Genomic DNA, 8,277 nt, shown 5'->3' with positions numbered 1-8,277 from the left:
TGTGACATCCTCACCACCTGTGGTTCTTGTTTGTTCTTAGCACACACTTCCTGTTCTCCAATACGTCTATCGCTACGGCGATACATGACATTCATTAGCTCTTCATGAGCCGTGACGCATGTTGCCGAGACAACTGGGATGAGTATATCCCCTTGACAACAACCAGAAAAACAGAACCACGTCCAAGCTGAAAAGATGCCAATATCCCAAAATTTGCCAACATATTCAACAACAGCACGAAAACAATATGATAACAGTGAAGACCAGGGAGGACAGAGACATAGCGTTGGGTATAGCTTAGTGGTTAGACTGCACATAAAGAAGGTTCAAATCCCCCAACTGCATCCCCTTGGATAAATGTGTCTGCTAAATGAGTACACTATACATGACCTAAACCATCAGACCTGGGCCTGAAGAGAGAATCAGGAATGTTCTCTCTCAGCATGGGAGAGAGAAGCTTCCGAAAGCTGGTCGATACAGCTGTCTCACTCTCTAATGCGATGTTAAGGACACTAATTCCTGAGCTGTTAGTTACATCTAAGAGAGCGAGGCAGGAGAGAGCACTAATCCATACGCTCAGCCATGATGGTTCATCAGCGCTGCAACAAGAGCACGGCTCACAGATTGAACGGCAGCAATTAAGAAGCTAAACGCCTGGCTAATTGTGCTAAAACACTCGCTTGCTTACTCACACACACATAAACACACGCCTGGCTAATTGTGCTAAACCACTCGCTTGCTTGCTCACACACACACACACACACACACACACGCCTGGCTAATTGTGCTCAAACACTCACAGACACACACACATTTTAGGCTAATTGCGTCCGAGTCATTAGTGTTGTCTGACCACATGAGAGGAGAGATTTAAAAGGGAGGGGAGAGAAAGGTTTTCTAAATACAAAATGGCTGCCGTTTTCCTCCGGAAGAAAGAATTTCAGTGGGGTGAATAGATAAGGCAGGAGTCACCTGTGACATCTATCAGTTTTCGAGCTAAATCCAGATAAATCTACCCTATAAAATTAACCAGCGGGATCGTATAGCGCAAAGACTAAAAAGTATGTTTATAAATATGTTTTTATAAACATATAAAAACTTATTATATACTGTATTGTAGAGTATATAATGTTACAGTTATGAGTGTTACAGTCATAAATAGGAGCAGAGGGTTACTGTGACTGTTAGAAGGGTGAGATTCAGGCTCAAAAGCTGAGCTTCAAGATCTTAAAGACAGAAATGACAAATAAATTGGAGGGGATTGCCCCAACAGTCCCTACATCTGGCAACCACTACGATACCTCATGTTTAACAAAATGAGCAGTTGTGTTAGCCTTGAGAAAGAGAGAGGGGTAGAAAGAGAGAGAGAGAGAGAGAGAGAGAGAGAGAGAGAGAGAGAGAGAGAGAGAGAGAGAGAGAGAGAGAGAGAGAAAAGGAGGGAGGTGGGTAAGAGACCAGGAAAGGGAGAGAAAGAGGGAGAGAAGGAGGAAGGGAAAAGGAAACCATTTCACTACAAAGATTAAGGTTACTGAAAAAAAGAGTCTGAATTAAAAGAATTATAGTCTGCCCCCAGAACCTTGCAGGGTGACCTCCAGAAGTCAGAATCGTCCTCCATCAATCACTGCCACATGTTCCAGAGTAATGAATCCTACAGGACACTTCTCCTGCTGACCTCTCTGATTAGTCCGTCTGGAAAAAACTGATAGGAGAGTCTCTGGAAGGCTCCGGTTCCTGGTGGAAGATCGAAGCGTTTCAGCGTCATAATTAAGGAGCAGCGTTTTTAAGACATTTTATTTATGTTTGTTTGTTCGGAGGCGCCCACCATGCCTCTGATGGGTGGTGTTTGTCAGAGATCGTCTTATGGGAAATGAGATCACAGAATTACAGCTTTACAGCGATTCAGTCCTCTCCTCCTGACCTCTCTCCTCCCCTCCCCCCTCCTCCCCTCAACCCCCCACACCTCTCTTCTCTCCTCCCCACTCCTCCTCTCCACCCCCCTCACCTCTCTCCTCCCCTCCCCCTTCCTCCCCTCAACCCCCCTCACCTCTCTTCTCTCCTCCCCACTCCTCCTCTCCACCCCCCTCACCTCTCTCCTCCCCTCCCCCTTCCTCCCCTCAACCCCCCTCACCTCTCTTCTCTCCTCCCCACTCCTCCTCTCCACCCCCCTCACCTCTCTCCTCCCCTCCCCCTTCCTCCCCTCAACCCCCCTCACCTCTCTTCTCTCCTCCCCACTCCTCCTCTCCACCCCCCTCACCTCTCTTCTCTCCTCCCCACTCCTCCTCTCCACCCCCCTCACCTCTCTTCTCTCCTCCCCACTCCTCCTCTCCACCCCCCTCACCTCTCTTCTCTCCTCCCCACTCCTCCTCTCCACCCCCCTCACCTCTCTTCTCTCCTCCCCACTCCTCCTCTCCACCCCCCTCACCTCTCTTCTCTCCTCCCCACTCCTCCTCTCCACCCCCCTCACCTCTCTTCTCTCTTCTCTCCTCCCCACTCCTCCTCTCCACCCCCCTCACCTCTCTTCTCTCCTCCCCACTCCTCCTCTCCACCCCCCTCACCTCTCTTCTCTCCTCCCCACTCCTCCTCTCCACCCCCCTCACCTCTCTTCTCTCCTCCCCACTCCTCCTCTCCACCCCCCTCACCTCTCTTCTCTCCTCCCCACTCCTCCTCTCCACCCCCCTCACCTCTCTCCTCATCCCTCACTTAGTCCCATCTCTCTCCTCCCAGTGTATCAGTAATTATTGCTGAAGTTTTAGTGACTGCAAATTATATTACCATTTGAGGGAGAAGCCATGTTCTTAGCCTGAGCAGAGGGTTTAAGTGAGCCAGATAAGGTTTCAGGTATCGATTTTTTAACTGTTGCATCAGAGAGAGTAATGCTTTCATAATTTCAAATAAACGGTCTGGTTTCTACTGCTGACGAGCTGGCCAGGAGGGGGAGGAGTCTACACTCCAAGTGTTGATAGACGCATCGAGATTACACACACAGATTACATTTACCAATCAAAATGTGTAACGTTTTCCTGGTCTGGTTAGGGTTAGGGTTCTCCCCAAGGAGAAACAGGAACACAGGTGAGCTTGTGTCTGTTCTCTGTCTTCGATCTGTGGGAAGAAGCAGTTCACCAAACATGATGATTATTATATTGATGATATTTTCAAACCCCACCTGCCCCGCTGGAAATGATTAAATAATAAGTTAATAATAAGTAGCACTTCTTGTATTTGTTGACACAATTATTTTATATTTACATTGACCCCCTCTAATGAAGGACAGTGATCTGACACACTGCCGCCTTAACAGGTGTGAAACAACAGCTTAGTCAAAAGAACCAGACAGATGACAAACAAAACTCATGAGGAGGAGAGATGTCCTGGATAACACTCTAGCATAACCTCCTAGACCCTCTCTCATCTCTCTCTCTTTCTCCCTCTCTCCATCCCTCATCTTTCTCCCTCTCTGTGTTTTTCTGTCTCTCTCTCTGTCTCTCTCTCTTTCTCCCTCACACCACAAACCACAGGCTGTTGAAGGCAGCTTAGAAATCTCTTACATCTGGAAGAGCCATAATTCATGGGATTTGGTTTGACAGCCATGACAGGCATTGGGGCAGCCAGAAACAACTGTCTCCTGTGTTAGCTGTCTGTGTGTGTGTGTGTGTGTATATCTGTGTGTGTGTGTGTATATCTGTGTGTGTGTGTGTGTGTGTGTGTGTGCAGCCACATCCCTGCTCCAGCAGATGTATCCTCCAGGTTCTTTCATGGTGTGCCAGGGGCTCCCTGCATGGCCTCTAAATATCACACAGACAGTAGCTATCACTTCCAAGCTGGGATCCCAGACCCCAGATCCCAGACCCCAGCCCCCTGGCCTGCTAAACTCTGCAGTATGTGGGCTGCCATTGTTTCAGTCGTGTCATGCTCTCTACCTCCCCCTGCCCACCCTCTCTCCCTCTCTCCCCCTCTCTCTCTCTTTCCCTCCCTCCACCTCTGTCTTTTGTCTCTCTCACTGTACTATCTGTCTGTCTCTTTTCTTCTTTCTCCCTCTTTTACCTCTCTCTTTCCCTCATTTTAAAATGTCTGCACTCCCTCTTTCTCATCCTCCCTCTTCTCTCTCTCCCTCCCTTCCTCTTCCTTTTCCTCTCTTCTTCTCTCATTCTCCCTTCTCCCTCTCCCCTTTTCTGTACCACTCCCTTGGCTCTACCTCTCTCTCTCTTCCTCCCCCTCTCTCTCTTCCTCCCTCTCCCTCTCCTTCTCTCTCTGTCTCTGTCCAAGTCGAGATATTCATGTGGAGATTTTCTCACATGTTAGATTTAGATTTATGACCCCAGCCGGTTCCCTGTGGTGCGTGAATATGATACCATCTACCAAGCCACGTTGTTTTGTGTGTTGTAAGCTTGTGTGCTAAGTTGGGATGTGTGTGTGTGTGTGAGTGTCTGTGTGTGTGTGCCTGTGTACTTTTATTTATCCGTGTGTGACTGTGAGAAAGAGGGAGAAAAAGAGACACTCGACTGTTGCCGTAGCTTCAGATTCTACATGTAAGTCCTCCATTGCCTCACTGCCTGCTTCAACATGAACACATTCTTTGGTTTAACATGTAGCTTAGCATGATGCGCTGTCTCTGACACACAACGTCCTCAGATAAGTCTCTCATAATGTTGTTTCAATGATTAATGAGCCCATGAAACGATTTGAATTATCGTGCCATCACACACACACACATATACTCACGTGGTTCTAACAGTTATCTTAGCAGGATTCTCCACTTTAAGCATGTCATTAAACGTGACAATGTCTGGGTTGTGACTCTCAATCATGAAGCGCTCCCTCTCTCTGCATGTTAGCGTGTCCGCAGCTGGTTGGTTGTTGTGTTCACGAGTTTCTTTTGAATTCTCTGTTTCTTCGTCCACGCCAGTGCTGTCATTAAAGTATGGTGGCTGTTCTCATGGAGATAGACCAGCAATCCAGGATCAGAAAACTGCCTCTGTGATGGAGGATATAGTCAGTCTTTTGATGTGTGTGTGTGTGTGTGTGTGTGTGTGGACTAGATACACAAATGCTCAAAACATAAATGGCGAGAGGAGTGTGTGTGTATGTGTGTGTGTGTACGTGTGTGTGTACGTGTGTGTGTGTGTGTAGGTGCATGTCTGAATTTAAAAGCCCTATCTGGCTTTAGATCAAATGAAGTATGAAATCATGGGAGTGACACAATGAACAAACACGTCTGTCTTCAACGCTGCAGCACTCTCTTCCCCAGCCGAGCAGAGGAGCAGGAACAACAGGATGAAGAAGTGTGTGTTGTTATAGATGACATGAAGAAGAGAGGAGGGCCATACGCTGACATTAGCTTTGAACGGGGGGGGGAAAAAAACTATTTTCCAAAAATGAATAAATAAGTAAAGAAACTAAAGAGGAGAAAAATGATCAAATTGGACGGGAGAGCTGGAAGGAGGCGGAGAACAAAACTAGATGTTCTGTGATCTGTTTGCTTGTTCCTGTGTCTAGGTATGATGCTCGCAGCATTGTTTTTGGCAGGAGAAAAAAGCTGTAAACAAATTGATTTACATGAACTACTTTTGTTTGCATGAGACACCTTTTGCCTTTTGTGAAAGGTAACGTTTTGAAGATATGACGATTCCAGAATAGCAGTTCATTGAATGTTGTTAAAAATTGGCTGACTTAGTAAATGTTGCAAAGTGCTGTACTTCAAGTTTTTATGAATGTGCCAAATAAAATAAAGATTATCAAATAAAAGATAATCTGAGACGCTTGTGGGTCTTTTTTCTTTCCTCTGGCTGGAAGATGTTGGCTCTGGAAGGCAAATGAAAAAATTATCCATATTTCTATCATCTAGACATTTTGTTGTCTGTTATTTTGTGCTTGTGGTTTATCCACCGTCCCCACAAAAGAAACATACACACACTCAAACATACTCAAACAGACACACACACACACACACACAACATTACATGTTGTTACATGGACACTCCTCTTCGCTCCCTGCCAGGAAATTAGCCTTGACAAAATAAATAAAACTGATTCGAGTAAATAAATAAACAAATGTGTTAAATATTCATCTGGGGAGCTGTAGAAGAGCTGCTTCCTTGGGGATCTCTCTGCTGATCTACAGTCTCACTTCATCCACACTGAGGCTAGAGATCGCCATGCCAACACGTTCTGGAAGGCTCTCTGCTCGTTACAGACATAGGTGGTGCAGCGAGGTGGAGGTAAGCCACATCCTCGTGTTAGAGGAGGAGAATCACCCTTCATCAGGAAGCTGGTGGCGTTGCCGTTTGCGAACACTGGTGAAGTTGTGATAATCCACGCGCAGGTGTTTGAGGAGATGGGACAGAGGCAGTATGCGTTTAGCATGAGACGTTCTGCATGGATGGCTCCATATTGTTGTTTGTCTTGTGGATGATGTCGCCACTGTTTTTTCTACAGTCAAATATTCAACCACCTTCCGCCCAATTCGTCCCCATCAAATAGCCTCACCCATAAATATTGCCTTTACTGTGTGTGTGTGCGCATGTGTGTGTGTGTGTATGCAGACCATTACCACAGTCTGTGACCGTTCCAAATTGCTCCCCTAGATTGTCACGCATTATAATAACCTCCAAGGCCCATCTCCCTTTCCTCTGGGTTGATTGTTGTATCTATATGGCAAATTATGCTGAATGATACATTATACGTGTGTGTGTGTGTGTGCGTGTGTATGAAAGGTCATTTCATAACGCCTTCAGTGTATGACACCAGTCTCTACTCTGTCAACAGCAGCTGAGGAGAAGAGTCAGAGAGGCAGGGCAGAGAGGCAGGGGAATCATGAAGAGTCAGAGAGGCAGGGCAGAGAGGCAGGGGAATCATGAAGAGTCAGAGAGGCAGGGCAGAGAGGCAGGGGAATCATGAAGAGTCAGAGAGGCAGGGGAGAGAGGCAGGGGAATCATGAAGAGTCAGAGAGGCAGGGCAGAGAGGCAGGGGAATCATGAAGAGTCAGAGAGGCAGGGCAGAGAGGCAGGGGAATCATGAAGAGTCAGAGAGGCAGGGCAGAGAGGCAGGGGAATCATGAAGAGTCAGAGAGGCAGGGGAGAGAGGCAGGGCAGAGAGGCAGGGCAGAGAGGCAGGGGAATCATGAAGAGTCAGAGAGGCAGGGGAGAGAGGCAGGGGAATCATGAAGAGTCAGAGAGGCAGGGCAGAGAGGCAGGGGAATCATGAAGAGTCAGAGAGGCAGGGCAGAGAGGCAGGGGAAACATGTTTTTATTCATGATTCCTCATTCGTTTTTTCAGCACTAATACTGTTTATAAATATTATAATAGTTTATTAATATATTATTAAAATGATATATGTTGTGTGTGTGTGTGTGTGCGTGCGTGTTTTTTTACAGTATTTGTCCAAAACTATAGTTCATCTCTGAGTATCTCATAAATTCACATTCAGGCTCAGCATATTTCACTTAAAGGGCATAACACCACATCTGTAACAGTTACCACTGTGGTGTGTTCATTTAAAAACTCCTAATGAAACACCTCTTATTATGTATCTACTTAATGCCATCCAGATCCATATCCTGCTAATCACTGTCACCCCCTGCTGGGGCGCGTGTCACATCCTGCTGTGTCACATGACATAAAACAGGAAGAAGAACACGGTCGTCTTGCAAATGAAAGTTCCACGTCTCCGAGGTGACTGTGCCTCTCACCGTGACGACCAGACGAGTTTTGATTCCAGAGATGGCAAGAGAAGGAAAATGAGACAAACATATCTGTTCAAGTCTATCTTACACTCCAATAATGGAGGAGAAGGCCAGTCAGGCAGACAGACATACTGTCAGAGACTCACTTAATGACAAGGTAAAATGTTGGACAGGAAGTTGAGGCAGAATGCTGGATAGAAATGTTCGTTGACATTGTAGAGGCCAAACTTGAGTCCAGAAGTGTGCTGCCAATGAATTGAATAAAACCTATGAATTGTCTGGCTCAGACTGAACCAGAGATATTACCACACTATGAAACTTAACACATTTCAGAGGCAGAAGCACCCTAGTTGGCAACAGCATGCTTCACATTCAGATGTGACTTGTTTCCTGCGCTAGTGAGTCACATCTCATGGGATTACAAGGAGGAGATAAGCAATGGGCTATCTATCGGCTTCCTACGCAGTTTGGTTTCATCTCTTCTCCTTCTCTCTCGATCTGGCTTACTGTCACTTGTTTCATATACAGCACATCTCATTCCAGAAGGTGTCAAAAATACCCTGAAAATATCCTGCAAAAAAAAAAAGGAGACTAAATG

The sequence above is a fragment of the Hypomesus nipponensis genome, chromosome 8 (assembly GCF_054491055.1).
Source record: "Hypomesus nipponensis isolate SF chromosome 8, ASM5449105v1, whole genome shotgun sequence".
In the NCBI taxonomy this organism is placed as follows: domain Eukaryota; kingdom Metazoa; phylum Chordata; class Actinopteri; order Osmeriformes; family Osmeridae; genus Hypomesus; species Hypomesus nipponensis.
Note: the sequence above shows the minus strand (reverse complement) of the source record.